Source organism: Bos javanicus, chromosome 14 (assembly GCF_032452875.1).
Source record: "Bos javanicus breed banteng chromosome 14, ARS-OSU_banteng_1.0, whole genome shotgun sequence".
In the NCBI taxonomy this organism is placed as follows: Eukaryota; Metazoa; Chordata; class Mammalia; order Artiodactyla; family Bovidae; genus Bos; species Bos javanicus.
Window position 1 is genome coordinate 54,066,422 of NC_083881.1, and position 18,015 is coordinate 54,084,436.

The window sequence follows — 18,015 nt, forward strand, 5'->3', positions numbered from 1 at the left end:
TAATCATCCGACACCTTTACATTTTCAAGTTTATGTTATTTCAACAGTTAGACTTGTTTATACTAAGAACTTTCTATAACATACAACTTGAAAGTCAAGGTGGAACTGAGAGATAAACAAATTACCATATATTTTCCAGAAATTGAATCTGAGCAATCCGTATTCCAGGGGCAGGATTAAGAGAAAAGTTTTGGATGATTTGAAAGTTATCATCTCGCTTAGGAAAGCAATAAAAATGACAGTTGCTAAAACTGTATGTTCATCATACTTTATACACTGTTGCTTCTGCCTGAATAATCAGTCATATATATGTTTTCCAAGAAATAACTCTTATAGACCCTTGGAAGATAAGAAACTGAAGAACAAGAAAAGAAAATTCCGTGACTTCACATAACGTTTAAATAAAGACATTGGAAAATCCTAAAGTAAAATAATGAGTTCAGCACTAAAAATCCAAAATTATATAAATGAATATAAGTTCACTTATCAATATAATTTGTATTTATTATGTCAGCATATACCAAGCAAAATATTAGGTGGGGATTTGAATAACATGAATCTGTTTCTCCAGTGGTCTGTACAAAGAAAATCAACATGTTGAATCACTGGGAAAATTATGATACATTTCAAAAAGACAAATTGTAGAGATCTTTTTCCTAAAAGTAAATAATTTTTCTATGACTTCGGAAAACTGAAGTCCTAAAAAAGTAAGAAATCAAGAACTCATATAGTCTCACTGTTCACTTTCCATGCTGTTATTTATTTCTATTTGTGTACTTTGAATTTTAAAGTTTTAAGAAAGTAATACATTCTTTTGGCTCAGATGTATGTATATGTAGAGATCCAGAAATTATCATGGGTGTATATGTGGCAGATAGGCATACATATTTTCACAAAAAGACATTTACTGGAATGGTTGTAACAGCATTATGAATTTTTTTTAGCACTAGAGTTTTTATTTTCAATAACCTCAAACTGGAAGCCATCAAGATATTCCCATCAAACTTATCCAGGTGTTTATCAAATTATAACAGATAAATATGTTCATTCAAGGGAATTAATAAACATCCAAAGGAATGATCAGCTACAACAAAAGACAACATTTGTAGAAGATTCTCACAAACATAACGTTGGGTCAAAGGACCCAAGTACAAACATTACACACTGTGAGGCTATCATTTATAAATCTTTTTAAAATAGGGAAAACTAAAATATATGATCAGAAATCAAATTAGTAGTAGAAGTTCAGGTGAGGCTTTGAACTGCAGGGGACACAGGAGCGTTTCAGGGTCACTGGTAATTTTACGTGTGTTCATCTCTACATTGATAGGTTGGTATGTTAATTTTTGAAAAAATCATACAATTTATCCTATGTTATTTTTTGGCATGAATATCATGTACATTTTACACTAAAAGGATAGACGTTATTGTCCAATTCCTTTTCCTCCACACTTTGCTTTCTGACCAACCCCTGAATAATGTCACTCTGACCAAAGTCTCTTTTATATCTTTCCAGATCTTTTTAAAATAGTTTGTTTTCTATCTTCAGTTAGTTTTTTTTTTTTTTACAATAAGTAACCCTGTATGTCATTTTACATGTGTGCAGTCCATCAATAGGATAATTTCTAGAAGTAGAATTGTAGCATTTCTTGGGAAAAGCCATTGTGTGTAAATATACTACATTCATTGGGGATTAACAATATGTACTGCCACAAATTCAGATGAAAATGCCACTTTCCATGCAGCTTTGGCAATAAAGTGTGTGATCAAAATTTTTTATTTTCATCATATTATAGGTGAGAATTATTGCCCAAAGCATTAATACCAATATTATAATTGGAAAGATTGGTTATCTTTTCATATGTTTAAGTCATTTGTATTAAACATTTTTTCTCTGAATTATCTCTCATGTCATTTGCCTGCTTTTCTATAGATTTATTGGTATTTTACATATTTATTTATGGATCTCTTTATACTTCAGGATATTAGTTTTTAACCTATGATATTGGCTATAAATAAGTTTTCACATTTGACTTCGTCATATTTTTCTTAGATATTCATATTTAATGTTCTCTGTAGTAAAATTTGTCAAATTTGCCATGGCTTCTGTATTCTTAAACACGGTTGGAAAGACATTCTTCTTCTCAGATTATAAAGGGTTTCTGTATTAGTTCATTATTGCTTTATTTTTTAAAAAGCAAATCTCTGATCCACATGAAGCTAATTTCTTGATTCTGTTTTTTGATCAGGATGTTGATTAAGCAGATATATTCACAATCATAAAATTGTTCCAAATGTATGATTTCTGAAAATTTGTATACCTTTCTCTAAGTATACCTTATACATCATATTTCATTAAAATTTTACTTTAAAAATTAACACATGCTATTGGAGAAGGAAATGGCAACCCACTCCAGTGTTCTTGCCTGGAGAATCCCATGGATGGAGAAGCCTGGTAGGCTGCAGTCCATGGGGTCGCACAGAGTCGGACATGACTGAAGCGACGCAGCAACAGCAACAGCAGCAAGGGGGGTGAGAAAAAGTATATCTGGATATGCTAAGCTCTCTGTGACCACTTGACAGAATTGTGAACCCCACACATGATGTGCAAACATGATACATTTTCCCCAGCTTTAATTTCTAATATACATAGAAAGCTAGGTCAGGAAGATCCCCTGGAGGAGGGCATGGCAACCCTCTCCAGTATTCTTGCCTGGAGAATCCCCATGGACAGAGGAGCCTGACAGGCTACAGTCCATAGGGTTACCAAGAGTTGGACACAACCGAAGTGACTTAGCATGCACGCATGCATACAAAGAAACACATAACACATATTTTCAAACAAACCAATCAGCAAAGAAACAAACAACACAGAGAATCAATTGAGATGATGTCTTAATTTATTATTATTATATAACAATGTATATTATTAATACATAATAAAATATATTATTCTAAGTGGACTAGGAAAAAAATGAATACCAAGAAAATAGAAACTAATTACAAAATAAATAGTACAAGGAAACGGAACTTAAATTAGTATTTAGCCCTGTCATCCTTGTCTCCTTTCACGCTTTTTCTTGCCCATTCTTCTCCATTCTTATTGAATTTATCTCTGCTTATTCAGCCTCTAGTCTTTTTTTCTTGACCACTAATTACGTTTGGACGTCTGTTACCTCTGCCTAGTGTCCTTGTATCATCTGTCATGGTTAATTTCTATTCATCCTTCAGATCTCAGATGTTACTCTTTTAAGAAGACCTTCATGGCATTACTGTTTCTTTTTTGTATGTTAATTTTGCTTTAAAGCATTGGTCAGAGTTTTAAGTATAATAAACAAGAAGGATGAACACTCTTGCAATTGTGTAGCTTTTTATAATCACCCCTCTGGAAGGTGTTGAATTTGAATAGCTTACTTCCATGTAACTCATATATAGCTACTGGTTTAAGGTTGATTATAGCCTATGTGTGTCTCTCCTTTGGACCTAGAAAATCTTGGAGGCAGATAAAGGTGGCTGGCTCTGCTTTAAACCTAAGGGGGATGAAAAAAGAGAGAACATAAGTGGCAGAGTGCAGCAGTATTTGAGATCTTGAGAAGTTTTCCTCTTGGGCTAACTTAAGGAACATTTGAATATCAAAAAATTTTTCCTATGGGCTATAAGGAGACTGAAAGATTGTAGTAAAAGAAGCTAGTAGAGAATACAGTGCCATCTGTAGAGTCCCAGAGTGAATCTGTAAAGGGCAATCCAACAAATGGAGGATATTATGAGGCTCATCAAGATTCATTAGTCCAATCAGAATGGTTTCTCTCGATTGTCTGCCTGTGCTATGTGGTGTGAATAAAGTAGAAAAACATATGAAAAATCACTTATCCCATACACCTAAATGGTGTTGAACAGTCAAGAAATTTTCATCATATCAAGTGATAAGATGATGAAAAAGAGAGGGACAGTATAATGTGTGACAGAAAAATATAATCTAAACTATGCTGGAAGAAATTTTCTAATACTGAGGTGCAGGAAAGCCATTCCAGTTGACATGATTTGGCCTGAACTTTATGTGCATTACAACAGCCTGTCTTGTGCCCTGTCAAGCTTACATTGTATGCCTGCTTTAACCATTAAAGAGAATAGTGCCTTATTCAGATTGTTTAGAATGTCCACCTGAAGATGGGGATAAATGCCTCCTTTCCTGTAACACCAGTGCTAACATTCCTTCAAAAGTAAGTTTCCCTTCCCAGACACCAAGGTCTTGCTGACTGTACATGCTGAAGTGAAAGTGAAAGTGAAGTCGCTCAGTCAGGTCCAACTCTTTGCGACCCCATGGACTGTAGCCTACCAGGCTCCTCCGTCCATGGGATTTTCCAGGCAAGAGTACTGGAGTGGATTGCCATTTCCTTCTCCAACCTCTATTAAAACCTCGAAGGAATAAACCTCTGTTGTGTTTGGTGTATGTTCTTTGTTCTGACAAAGTATAAAACTGGACTGAAAATCACACTTCTCCTGAGCAGTTTCTCAGAGCTACTGAGAGAGTCTCCTGGGCTATAACCCTCTGTAAAACCCTGAATAAACTAAACTTACAACTATCAGTTTTCCTTTCAGTCAAAAATTATCAGGGTCCTCTGGTAGCTGTAGCTCAATAGTTTGGTAGTTTCAGAGCAAAATGGAGATGGGAAGAAAACAACAAGGAGATGAATTCATTTTTAATCCCGAGAGAGTCAAATTGCCATGAGTTTGAGCAAGCTCCAGGAGATGGTAAAGGACGGGGAAGCCTGGTGTGCTGCAGTCCATGGGGTTGCAAAGAATCGGATGCAATTGAACAAAAACGAGAAGTTGCCGTATCTAATGCGCATGGCAAGTTGCTCAGTCGTGTCTGGCTCTTTGTGAACCCATAGACAGTAGCCCAGAAGGCACCTCTGTCCATGAGATTCTTTTTTTTTTTTAATTTAATTTAATTTTATTTTTTAACTTTACAATATCGTATTGATTTTGCCATATATCAAAATGAATTCGCCACAGGTATACAAAAAACTCAGAATTGTTCCTCTCCACGGAAATCTTGAGTAAAAGGCGAAAGATTTATATGATCTGAAGAGAAACCAGAGTATGTCCATGAGATTCTCCAGGCAAGAATACTGGAGTGGGTTGCCATGCCCTTCCACATTCATATCTAATAGATAACACATAATGCTATAAAGCTGAAACTCCAGTACTTTGGCCACCTCATGTGAAGAGTTGACTCATTGGAAAAGACTCTGATGCTGGGAGGGATTGGGGGCAGGAGGAGAAGGGGACAACAGAGGATGAGATGGCTGGATGGCATCACTGACTCAATGAACGTGAGTCTCATTGAACTCCCGGAGTTGGTGATGGACAGGGAGGCCTGGCGTGCTGCAGTTCATGGGGTCACAAAGAGTCGGACACGACTGAGCGACTGATCTGATCTGATCTGATCCCACAGAGAAGGCAATGGCACCCCACTCCAGTACTTTTGCCTGGAAAATCCCATGGACGGAGGAGCCTGGTAGGCTGCAGTCCATGGGGTCGCTAGAGTCGGACAGGACTGAGAGACTTCACTTTCACTTTTCACTTTCCTGCATTGGAGAAGGAAATGGCAACCCACTCCAGTGTTCTTGCCTGGAGAATCCCAGGGATGGCGGAGCCTGGTGGGCTGCCGTCTATGGGGTCGCACAGAGTCAGACACGACTGAAGCGACTTAGCAGCAGCAGCAGCAGCAGCAGCAATGCAATCCCAAAGTCAAAATAAAGTTGCTCAGTTGTGTCTGACTCTTTGTGACTCATGGACTGTAGCCTGGCAGGCTTCTCTGTCCATGGGATTTCCCAGGCAAGAATACTGGAATGGGTTGCCATTTCCTTCTCTAGCAGATCTTCCCAACCCAGGGATTGAACCTGGTTCTCCCACATTGTAGGCAGACACTTTACTGTCTGAGCTACCAGGGAAGTCCCACCCAAAGTCAAAAAAGATATATAAATGTAGCCAATATTTGAAAATGTGCAAAACTGGAGTGCTTTATATGAAAAGAGCTAGAATTGTGTTGTGTGGCCCAAAATGAAGATAAGAGACCCTACATTCCCCAAGTGAAAGTGAAAGTTGCCCAGTCATGTCCAACTCTTTGTGATCCCCTGGAGGAGGGCATAGCTACCCACTCCAGTATTCTTGCCTAGAGAATCCCATGGATAGAGGAGCCTGGCGGGCTATATTCCATAGAGTCGCAAAGAGTAGGACATGACTGAAGTGACTTAGCACAGCACAGCACAAATTTATTGGCTTATAGCAGATAAGTACATTCTCATTTCATAAATGTTCAACAGAAGGTTTAGAGATGTACCTCCAGACCTCCAAAATTACAAGCAAAACAATCAAAACCAAAAAAAAAAAAAAAAACCTATCTAAAATAAACAATGTTTTTCAACACATCTACCATCTCCCTGCCTTCTGATAAATTGGTAAAAACTATTTAAGTCTCCAAGTCACTGAGTATTTGTATTTCTGTGGAAATATAGCACCTTCTGCTCTAGGAATCTTTTCTCAATTATGCCAAGAATCTTTAAGGTTTAGATTCTTCCTTTTTTTCATGATTCATAGCAACTCACTATTGGGAAACAATTTTTCGTGGGTCTTTCATTTTTCTACATGTCTTTCAAGTGAGGAAGTAATGATCCTTTGTTCTGGAAGCTTTTCAAGTATTCGTATACTAGACAGTCAAAAGACAGATAAAATTGCCTTCTGCGGCAATAGATGGGCATACTTAGAGCCCATTATAAAATACAGAGTCCCTAAGCTCAGGGTCCCTCTCTTATAATGTTACTGTGTGTGTCATTTGGTCTTTTTATATAACCTTATAGACATTAGAGCTTAGGGAATCAGCTCAAAAATACTGATACTGTCTTCTGCTTTCCTGGGAGTAATAAATGGCCCTTTCTCTCTGGCCTCATGTTTTTAAGCAGCATCCTAGGAAATGGGTCACTCTAAATTTTGTACTTGTAAATGAGGTAATATCTCAAAAGACTTAAAGTTCTCAACACTTATTCCTGGGAGTAGCTAGAATTGAAATTATCCTTAAATATTAAATAAAAATGTATCATCTTTCCTGCTCAAATGCCACATTTCTTTTGAGAGACAATTCTCTATAGATCTCCGGTGTTTGTGCATCTCTTACCAGCAAAGGCACTGACAACTTTTGTTCTGGACTATCTTTTCAAAGTTGCTTATATAGTGGGACATTTTAGAAGGTAAAGATAGTGTTCATGCAAATCAGAAGACAGGTTTGTAAATTAAAATAATGTAAAATATAAAATAAAATAAAAATAATGCCACCCTCCGAGGCATTTTGCTCACGCCCATTATTAGGACTTAGGGATCCTTATCTGTGACACATCCCACTGTATGTACATCTAATGAGTCACTCCACATCACCCCCAGGGACTTCGAGGATAAGAGAAAACATCATGAAAATGAAGTTCATCATGATTGTATGAAGTGAGCAATAAGGTCTTTTGTCTCTAACCTACAATCCCCTTGCCTTCTACCAACATGCATGAATCTTTGGCAAGATCCATTAATTATTAGCTTACATGCAAGGCAAAGCCTTAGACCCGTGCTGATTTGTGAAAGTTCTGTGATATAGTCTCATAGTTCTTGAAAGTTCTGTGTTTGCATTCAAAATCAAGTCCTCAACTGAATAACTTTCTTACTAAATTAGAATACTAATTGAAAGAAAGTCATTCATTTCTGAGATAACACAAATAGCTCATAATTAGCATCTTATTCTCTAATGAATTAAAGTTCAAGGTGTAAAGTCTAAATTACTTCAAAAGGAAGAAAAATTATTTTTTAAAAATGCAGTTAAGTATCTCAAAGGTTAAGGATTAGCTTATCTTATTTGCCTTGCCTGATGAACTGACATAATTTCTAGCAAAATGAGCTCCTTACATACAGGGATGTAGGATATTCAATTTCAGTTACCACACTCTATTTCTCATATTTCTTTTTGCTTGAGGAGCAATTACTTAATTATCCCTTCAGTTGCTGAAGAGTTTTTTTTGGTGAAACTAGCTGTGGTGGAGCAATTTCTCAGCTCAGTTTCCCCCAAACGCAGTGCCAAACCACTTCAAAATAAGATAATTTTTTTTTTTTTCTGTACAATCTACAGCCATGAAAAATAAAGAGAATGAAAAGTATACAACAGTAAAGGAATAGATTTTTGCAGTAATTTCAACAAAATTAAGACAGTGGTCTTCTAAAATGTTTAGAAGAAAGAATGTGAAAGTCACTCAGTTGTGTCCAATTCTTTGCATCCCCATGGACTGTACAGTTCGTGGAATTCTCCAGGCCAGAATACTGGAGTGGGTAGCCTTTCCCTTCTCCAGGGGAATCTTCCCAACCCAGGGATCCAATCCAGGTCTCCCACATTGCAGGTGGATTCTTTACCAGTTGAGCCACAAGGGAAGCCCAGGAATACTGGAGTGGGTAGCCATCCCTTCTCCAGAGGATCTTCCCAACCCAGGAGTCAATCCGGGATCCTCTGCATTGCAGGTGGATTCTTTACCAACTGAGATATCAGGGAAGCCCTATTGGAACATATCACAGATACTCACTGTATGACCTTTATTTTTTTTTATTCTGGAAAACTGCAAGCCTAAATTATGCTTCTATCTAGAGTAACACTTCATTTTATTCATTTTTTTATTTTAAAATTTATGTTGTAGTGTAGTTAGTTGATTTACAATGTTTTGTTAGTTCCAGGTGTTAGCTTTAGGTATACACACACATATATCCACTCTTTTTATATTCTTCTTCCATATAGATCATTACAGATTATTGAGTAGAGTTCACTGTGCTATACAGTAGAGCCCTATTAGTTATATATTTATATATTTTATATATAGTAGTGAGTAGATGTCAATCCAAATCTCCCAGTTTATCTATACTGTACCTAGTAAATAATCTATATTCAATAAATATTGATTGCATCTTAGCCAATTATCAAACATATTGAACTGCTTGCCTGCTAAATTGTTTTAGTCGTGTCCAACTCTATGACTGTATGGACTGTAGCTCACCAGGCCCCACTGTAGCTCACCCAGGTCCACGGGCTTCTTTAGGCAAGAATACTGGAGTGGTTGCCATGCCCTTCTCCAGGGCATCTTCCTGACCCAGGCATTGAACTGGCATCTCTTAAGTCTCTGTTTTGAAGTCTACTGTTTTAAAAGTCTACTAAAAATATCCTGATCATAATACTTAATTAAATGATCCCCACAGCCAAAAAAGAAAAAAAAAAAATAGTCACCAGTAAACAGTCAAATAATGGAAAGAAATTGACCTAATGCCATATATGTTGAAAATTGTTGCCAGTTAAATAACCAGAAAATATTTGAAAAACAGTGCTGAGCTTTCTGACATAATTCCCTATGAGCTACACCCATGAGTAGCAAAAATAAAAATAATTCTGAAAATTTGCAGTAAAATCTTTTATCACAATGTGGAGGCAAACAAACTGAGCAGGTATGTATTGCTTGTGGTCTGAAGTAAGAAGGAATTAGAGGATGGGAGAAACAGTTCTGGAAATAGGTGAAAAGAGGGAAGGATTTGACTCTCTAGCACATATATAATGTTTCCATTATCCCCTCAAACCTACACTCACACACACACATGCACACATATATTTAGATAGAGAAGTAAGAGGTGATAGAGATAGATAGACAAATGATAAATCCATTTGTGTGTCTATATAGAGGTATATGGAGAAGGCAATGGCACCCCACTCCAGTACTCTTGCCTGGAAAATCCCATGGACGGAGGAGCCTGGAAGGCTGCAGTCCATGGGGTCTCGAAGAGTCAGACACGACTGAGCGACTTCACTTTCACTTTTCACTTTCATGCATTGGGGAAGGAAATGGCAACCCACTGCAGTGTTCTTGCCTGGAGAATCCCAGGGATGGGGGAGCCTGGTGGGCTGCTGTCTATGGGGTCACACAGAGTCGGCCACGACTGAAGCGACTTAGCAGCATAGAGGTATATCTGGGATAATACTCACTTTATTTCTCAGTGGTAGAATTTTGTTTTCACTTTATTTTTGTATGTGTCTGTATTACTTGAATTCTTTATATTGGGTATGAAATGCTTTCACAGAAAAATCATAGTATTTTAAAGGAAAATAATTTAGTGTGCTTAATTTTAGGTACATTTTATTATTATAATGCTTAATATTGCCTAAAGCAGGACGTGGTTTCTTAGTTTGAAAAGTATTCACTTAAATTTTTTTAAACAGATCCAAAAAATGTTCCAGTTTTGCACAATTAAGTGGTGGTGGTGGTAGCGGTCTAGTCGCTAAGTCGTGTCTGACTCTTGTGACACTGTGAGCCTGCCAGGCTCCTCTGTCCATGGGATTTTCCAGGCAAGAATACTTGAGTGGGTTGCCATTTCCTCCTCCAGGAATCGAACCTGGGTCTCCTGCATTGCAGGCAGATGATTTACTGACTGAGCTATTGGGGAAGCCCGCACAATTAAGTACATGATTAATTAAGTGCATTTTAAACTGAAAATACTAGGCATTTAGTCACTCTCCATTTTATCTTCATGTTATATATAATGTAGATCAGGTTTCATGCAAAAGTATTGTATGCTTTCAGTTTCAAATATATGTCTTTTCTCAATGATACATGAGATATATATATATAGTAAGCAAAAGTGCTCTTAGCTCAAGGAGTCTATCCCTGTCTTTAATTATGTATAATAAATGTTTCAAAGTAATTAAATGTCAAGAAAAAGTTTTTTTTTTAATTAAATCCCTGATAAAGTATATACTATATGTTTTACTTAACATTTTATCTTTAACTGTAATAAAATTCAGTAATTCAGTAATAAAATTCAGAACACAAAAAATACATAGTCTCTTAGATAATTAGGTCAGTTACTTTTTGCCACAAAACAAACCAGAGCAAAATTTATTGACTTAGAACAACTAATGCAGCTAGCTCTTTATCTGTGGCTGGACTCAGCTGGACAGTTCTTCACCGCTGCAAGTGTATGTCATTCGGTTGCCTGTTGGGTGATGTCATATGGAGTCTTTGGTGACCGTGGCATCTGACCACACATGTTGACATTAAATACAGCTCCAAAGAAGAGAGAGAAAAGCATTCAAGGACTCTTGTCCTCAGAACTGGAACCTATCTCTTCCTGTCTTTATTAGCAAAAGTAAGTCAAAACACTAACCCTTTCTAAAAGGTTTAAGAAATAGACTTTGCATATTTAAGGAGGGAGCTGAAAATCTCCCTCCCACTTTATTGTAGCTTTATTGATGTGTAAATTATATACAGAACACTGTACATATTTAATATTAATATATACAGTTTGATTAATTTGGGCATATGCATATATTGATTATACCACTACCACAATCAAAATTATAAACATAGCCATCACCTCTAAAAGCTCCTTTGTGCCCTTGGCTTTTTTGTTATTATTGTTCTGGGAACATTTAACAAGAGATCTAAACACATTTTTTAGTGTACAACATCATATTGTTAACTACAAGTGTGTAGCATGTATATGTATGTTTTACAGTAGACATCTAGAATTTACTCATCTTGTATAATAAACTTTATATCAACTGATAAATAACTTCTGCTTCCCCCTCTCCCCATCCCCTGCAACCACCATTCTATTTTCTGCTTCTGTAAGTTTGACTATTTTAGATACCTCATATAAGTAGAATTATGCAGTGTTTGTCCTTCTGTGATGACTTATTTCACTTAACATAATGCCTTCCAGGTCCATTCATGTTATTGCAAATGGTAGTTTCCTTCTTTGTAAGGCTAAATCATATTCCATTGTATGTGTGTACATATTTTCTTTATCATCTGTTGATACTGAACTACTTTAACATCTTGGTTACTGTGAATATTGGTGCAATGAAGGCAAGATATCTTTGAGATTCTGACTTCAATTCTTTTGGATATGCACCCAGAATTGGGATTGCTGGTTCAGATGGTAGTTCTATTTTTACATGGTTGGGATATAGAAAGGAGAAAATCGTGATCTTTTTTTGCAGTATACCCAAGGACTATACCTAAGATGGGAAGTTGTTACAGTGTGATTTGGGTTTAACATTGATCTGTGTTAATATAATCACCTACGTTCATACACTTGAGGAATTTAAAGTCATATGTATTAATTTACATGGGAGAAATTGTTGGTAGCATGGCTTTTTCAGCAAGTGTTTCATAACCAATTTTAATATCTTTATTCTCATATTTCTCTCTGTGTGTATGAGTGTTGGTGGTGGTAGAGGAGAAAATGAAATGTCACAAAAGGGAAAATTATGCCCTAGGCACTATGTGTACAGTTGAAAACTTTTATTTCATAGGTGTAGGGGATACGTTGCACTGCGGCAGCCTAGTAGCCTTGTATGTGTTCACATAGGTCATGCAGACAGCGTGGTTTGAACGCCAGCTTTCCTGAGCCCTGGTGGAGCAAGCACCTTGTCATCCATCCCCTGGAACACAGGAGAATGGAAAGCTTAGGAGAAGCTGCTCTGAGGACAGTTTCTATTCACCTCGTTATATTCCATAGACAGGTGTAATCCCTCAGTTTTTCATTATCTCCCAGGTTCTAATGAGGTATGAGGCATTCTGCCCTGTGCGCTTTGGGTTATAACAGCAGTCTGTAAATGCCTTCCAGGATTGGCTTCTCAGAAGCAGGGTGTCCAGAACTTGCATTGCATTGTCATCTAGTTCCTTTTATTTCAGTTTCACCCTTTTTGATGTGTGGGACAAAGCTTGATGAATTGTCTGCTTTAGCTACTTTTTCTTTTGTTGGCTATGTAAATAATAAAGTGTCTGAATCTAAAAATGGCTTGCTGTATTTTACTGGCTAAATCTGTATGTCAGGAAGCCTGTCAGGAGTTGGCCTGACTTGCTGCTGTGCACTTGATGGGGCTGTATTTAGAAATATGGCTGCAGCCACTGTGGCTTACCTCCTGTTACTTTTGCTGATTTTTTTTTTTCCCCTCCATCACAAAAACCTGAAAGCCCCAGGTAGTGTTTCTCCCTGAGAACATTAGAGAGCTCACTATATTGAACTTCCAAGAAAGTAATTGGGTTGGTTTCCAGAGCCCTGCGTCTTGATGGGGATGAATCCCACAGGGTAAATTTGAAACCACGTGAGCAACACTCTCCTACCCAGCTCTTCAAAAAGATTCTTCCCCATCAACTATGAATCAATATCATAATAAGAAACTTAAACCTCAGTGTTACCCTTCTATATATTGTGTGATCTCTGTACTCTTCCCAGCAGCAGGGAGAAATCTTTCTTTTCTTTTGTGTAAAAGCAGTCATCTCAGGCTCTGAAACTGCCAAGTTGTTAGCTATGAAAACTTAGTTACCATTCTCCAAGTCTTTGGGTATAAACAGCCTAGTTTGAAATCTAAAAGCCCCTAAGGTATGGACACCAGATCATTCCCCACTCTGCCTCTCACTGAGAATGTAACACCTAGCCTCTGTCAATTGTAGGCTGATAAACAGACTCCTTTTATTTTCCAAGCATTTTGAGATCAGGTATTAGCATTAAAAAATTGCAATTTCAACAAAAGATACTGATGGGAATAAATATATTTCCATGAAATGCTGTTGATTTAGACAGTCCTCATGGAATTTGTTCCTTGATTTTTAATTTCAAAATCAAAATCAAGGATGTATATACTCTTAGTAACTCTATAAGAACACATCCATTATCTAAAAATAATTTATTTTCCTTTGTTTTGAGCTTTAATTATCTTTTATATTCAAAAATGGTCAGTTTTATAATGTGCTTGACCAAAGCTGGAATATATTGAGAATGTTTTATTGAAAAATTCCAAATTTATTTCTGTCTGATATGAAGTTCTTAATATTCTACCTTACTGCATCTAGTGTATAGATTTTTTAAAATCTAGACTTTTCACTGTATTAAAAAATATTTAACAGAACACTAGTGTTTTTTACTAATATAAAAATGGAGTAACAAATTGACTCATCTCTCAGATTATTTTCAAGAATAAAATGTGTACTTTCTAAGAATCATGAAGAATATAATGTTTCTTGCTTTATTATATTTAATATATTTGTGCCTAAAGATAACAAGCTGGTGTATTAAAATATTTTAAATGACAAATTAAGATATGATTAACCAGAGTGGGAAGAAAAATACAGTTGGATATTCAGATACAGAAATTGTCTTCAAATCTGTCGGTTTTGTTTTTTGTTTCAGAGAAATCAGTGATTTTTGACAGGTGTGAATTGCAGCAATGATACAGTTTACCCCAGAACATTCAAATTGATTTTTAAACACAAGTGATTCATCTTTATTTTTAAACTAATGCATTTTCGTATTCTAGGATAGTACTGAGATTTTCATGCAGGAAAATGACTTTGTGAAAAGAAAATGTATCATTTGGGAACTTAAATGCATAGTCAAATGCTAATGCATAAATGTAATACTGTACACATAAAGTTTTGTTTTTTTTTTCAAGAATAGTGAGCCTGTATTCATTACATTTGAAATATCTAGGCACTTCTAAATGGTTTTATGACTGTAGATAAATTTTAATCATAAAAGGAGTTATGAACCCTTCTAAATATAACATTGAACAATTTTATAAATATTTACATGTATGCTTTTATTATTTTAAGAATATCTTCTTCCTTTTATATTCCCACTTTATATGCCAGATTCTGTCTTTAACATTTATTCTAAAGAAATATGAAAGGGTTCAGATTCCTAATTGCCTATTGAATTGTTCTAAGGCTAATTAGGGAACTTCCCTGTAGCTCAGAGGGTAAAGAATCTGCTTGCAATGCAGGAGACCCTGGTTTGATCCCTGGATCAGGAAGATCCCCTGGAGAAAGAAATGGTCAACCCACTCCAGTATTCTTGCCTGTAGAGTTTCATGGATGGAGGAGCCTGGAAGACTCTAGTCCATGGGGTTCAAAGAGTCGGACACTACTGAAGCAACTTAGCACACAAGGCTAATTCAGTTCAGTTCAGTTCAGTTGCTCAGTCATGTCCGACTCTTTGCGACCCCATGAATCGCAGCATGCCAGGCCTCCCTGTGCATCACCAACTCCGGGAGTTCACCCAGACTCACGTCCATCAAGTCAGTGATGCCATCCAGCCATCTCATCCTCTTTCGTCCCCTTCTCCTCCTGCCCCCAATCCCTAGGACCCTAAAAATTATAGAAGAAAAATAAAAAGCCTGCAGTTTGAATGTTTTTGTGAGTCATGTTTATTCTTTATTTTGTACATTGTTAAAATGACTCAGCAAAAACTTAGGATGTAAAGTGATTGTTGCTGTCACTTCATCTTTTATGTCTATATGTGGTTACTGCAGTAATGTAATTATATGGTATTGTTTTTTTGACACTTGCTGTATCTAAAATCTAGTGTTTATCACTACTGCCATCAAACTATGAATATTTTTCTTGGGAAATATTCTCTCTGCTTCCATAAGAAATAAATATTATTTATTTATGGTACAGATTAGATGAAAAAAATATGCTCAAGACTTAGAAATTGAGAATATCTTTCCAAGCCTTACAAATATGGCATGACAAAGGATCCTGTGAGTGATTTTGCAAGTCAGATATCCTCAACTCCTCTTTCAGGAATAAAGGAATGCCTTCATAACTAAGTTATATAACTTCTTGTCATAATTCTCAGAGGTTAACAGAGAAAAATCAAAACTGGGAAAGATGTATAATTCAGATCTAGAAAGAATCTTTGCTATTAATCTAGGATATCTACCAAGAGTTAGGAAGAGACTGCTCTTCTATCAGAGCTAAAAAAAGTACACATGATAAAAATAAACTCATTATGTCTCAAACTGATCACTACATAGACCTGGGACATTGTATTTTACACTACAACTTTTCAAATAATTATGTTTATTTAACACATTAGGAATTTCAGAAAATGAGGTAGAGTAAGGCAGAATAAGATTAGGAATTTAAGACCTCTCATTTTCATTTGGCTAATGCTCAGTTCATAGGTCAACAGAACTGAAGCCGGCTCTCCTCTCAGCATCAAGACTCAAATCAGGTCTTATATTTTATTTTGTTGTTGTTGTTTAGACTCTAAGTCATGCCTGATTCTTTTGTGACTCCAGGGACTGTAACCCACCAGGCTCCTCTATCCATGGGATTCTCCAGGCAAGAATACTGGAGTGGGTTGCCATGCCCTCCTCCAAGGGATCTTCCCATCCCAGGGATCTAACTCAGTTCTCTTGCATTTGCAGGCGGATTCTTTACCATCTGAGTCACCAGTGAAGCCTGTTGAACCAACAGAAAAGCCTTTTATTCTGTGGTTCAGACAACAAAGAATCTACCTGCAATGTGAGAGACCTGGGTTCGATTCCTGGGTCTGGAAGATCCCCTAGAGAAGGGAATGGCTACCCACTCCAGAATTCTTGCCTGGAGAACCCCATGAACAGAGGAGCTGGCAGGCTACAGTCCATGGGATTGCAAAGAGTAGGACATGACTGAGAGACTAACACTTTCACTTCTTTTATTCTGTTAGTTGTGTTTAAAGTTTCCACTTCAGTTCCAAGTCAGAAAATGGGTGGAATCCTTTATCACAGCAATCCCCAACCTTCTTGGCACCAGGGACCAATTTCGAGGAAGACAGTTTTTCCATTGACCTGGGTCAGGTGATGGGGGTGATTTCAGGATGATATAAGCACATTATCGTGTACTTTGTTTTTATTTTGTGGCAATCTCAGAATTTTTTATTGAATTTAAGATTAGGGTTCACACTCCTTTGAGAGGCTAATGCTGCCACTGATCTGACAAGAAGTAGAGCTCAGGCAGTAATGCAAGCCTTAGAGAGTGGTTGTAAATACAGGTGAAGCTTGGTCACTTGCCCACTGCTCACCTCTGGCTGTGTGGCCTGGTTCCCAACAGTAAGGTTCATAGTGCAGGAGTTGGGGACCCCTGCTATATCACATTTTTCAGCTATCATAACCTAGAGAAATATTGAACCCCCACAAAGACCTTTTAAAAATTAATGTAAAATCAAGCGAAAATGATACTTATAAATGAAAAAATATTTTCTGAAGTCATGTAAAAAACGGATTGGCTATTTAGAGAAACAATGAATGGAAACTCAGAAATATCTATACATTAAAATATATAGAAGCATGGACTAATTAAATATTTCCACATGAAGAATGAAGTTCTGAACAGACAACAGACATAATAGACTATTTATAACTCTTTTGGAAGAGAAAGACTTTTCTATTCTTAGGATGCAAGGAAAGAAACGATAATAGTTAACAAGTAAATATTACTTTCTATGGAGTAGGAGCTACATCCTTTGTATAATATATTAATGCATTTTATCCCCATACAAACCCTACAAAGCAGGTATTACTATCATCTTCACCTTATAGATGAAGAGATTAATGTGTATAAATATTAAATAAATTACTAAAGTGACACAGTTAATGGCAGAGCCCCCTTCATCTCAGGAAGTCTACATCACAATACACGTAAGGGGAAGAATTGGCCACATTAAATCAGTATTGTTTGCACACACACAAATAGAAAATGATTGTGAAAATGTAAAAGAATATTATAAACATTTTTAATATATAGAAGTTCAGGCACTCCATTACCAACAGAATATGGACATACCTTGTTTTATTGTGCTTTGTTGTACAGAACTTTGCAGATATTGCTGTATTTTTCCCCCCACAAATTGAAGGACTGTGGCAAATCGGCATCAAGCAAATCTATCTTCCCCATTTTCTCCAACAATATTTGCTCACTTCATATTTCTGTATCACATTTTGGTAATTTTCACAATATCTCAAAATTTTTCCTTATTATCTTTGTTATGGTGATATGTGATCGGTGATTTTTAATGTTACTTTTACAAAAAGATTACAACTCACTGAAGTTTCAGATGATTATTGGCATTTTTTAGCTCTATACAGTCAGCAAAAACAAGACCTAGAGCTAACTA

At 36.6% G+C, this 18,015-nt stretch overlaps 1 non-coding gene across 1 annotated transcript; it reads right to left on the bottom strand.

Moving 5' to 3' along the window:
* Positions 1 to 4,989: 4,989 nt before the first annotated feature.
* LOC133260836 (U5 spliceosomal RNA) lies at positions 4,990 to 5,105 on the bottom strand. Its single transcript, XR_009740979.1, has one exon. It is a non-coding gene; the product is annotated as a U5 spliceosomal RNA (small nuclear RNA).
* Positions 5,106 to 18,015: the final 12,910 nt, after the last annotated feature.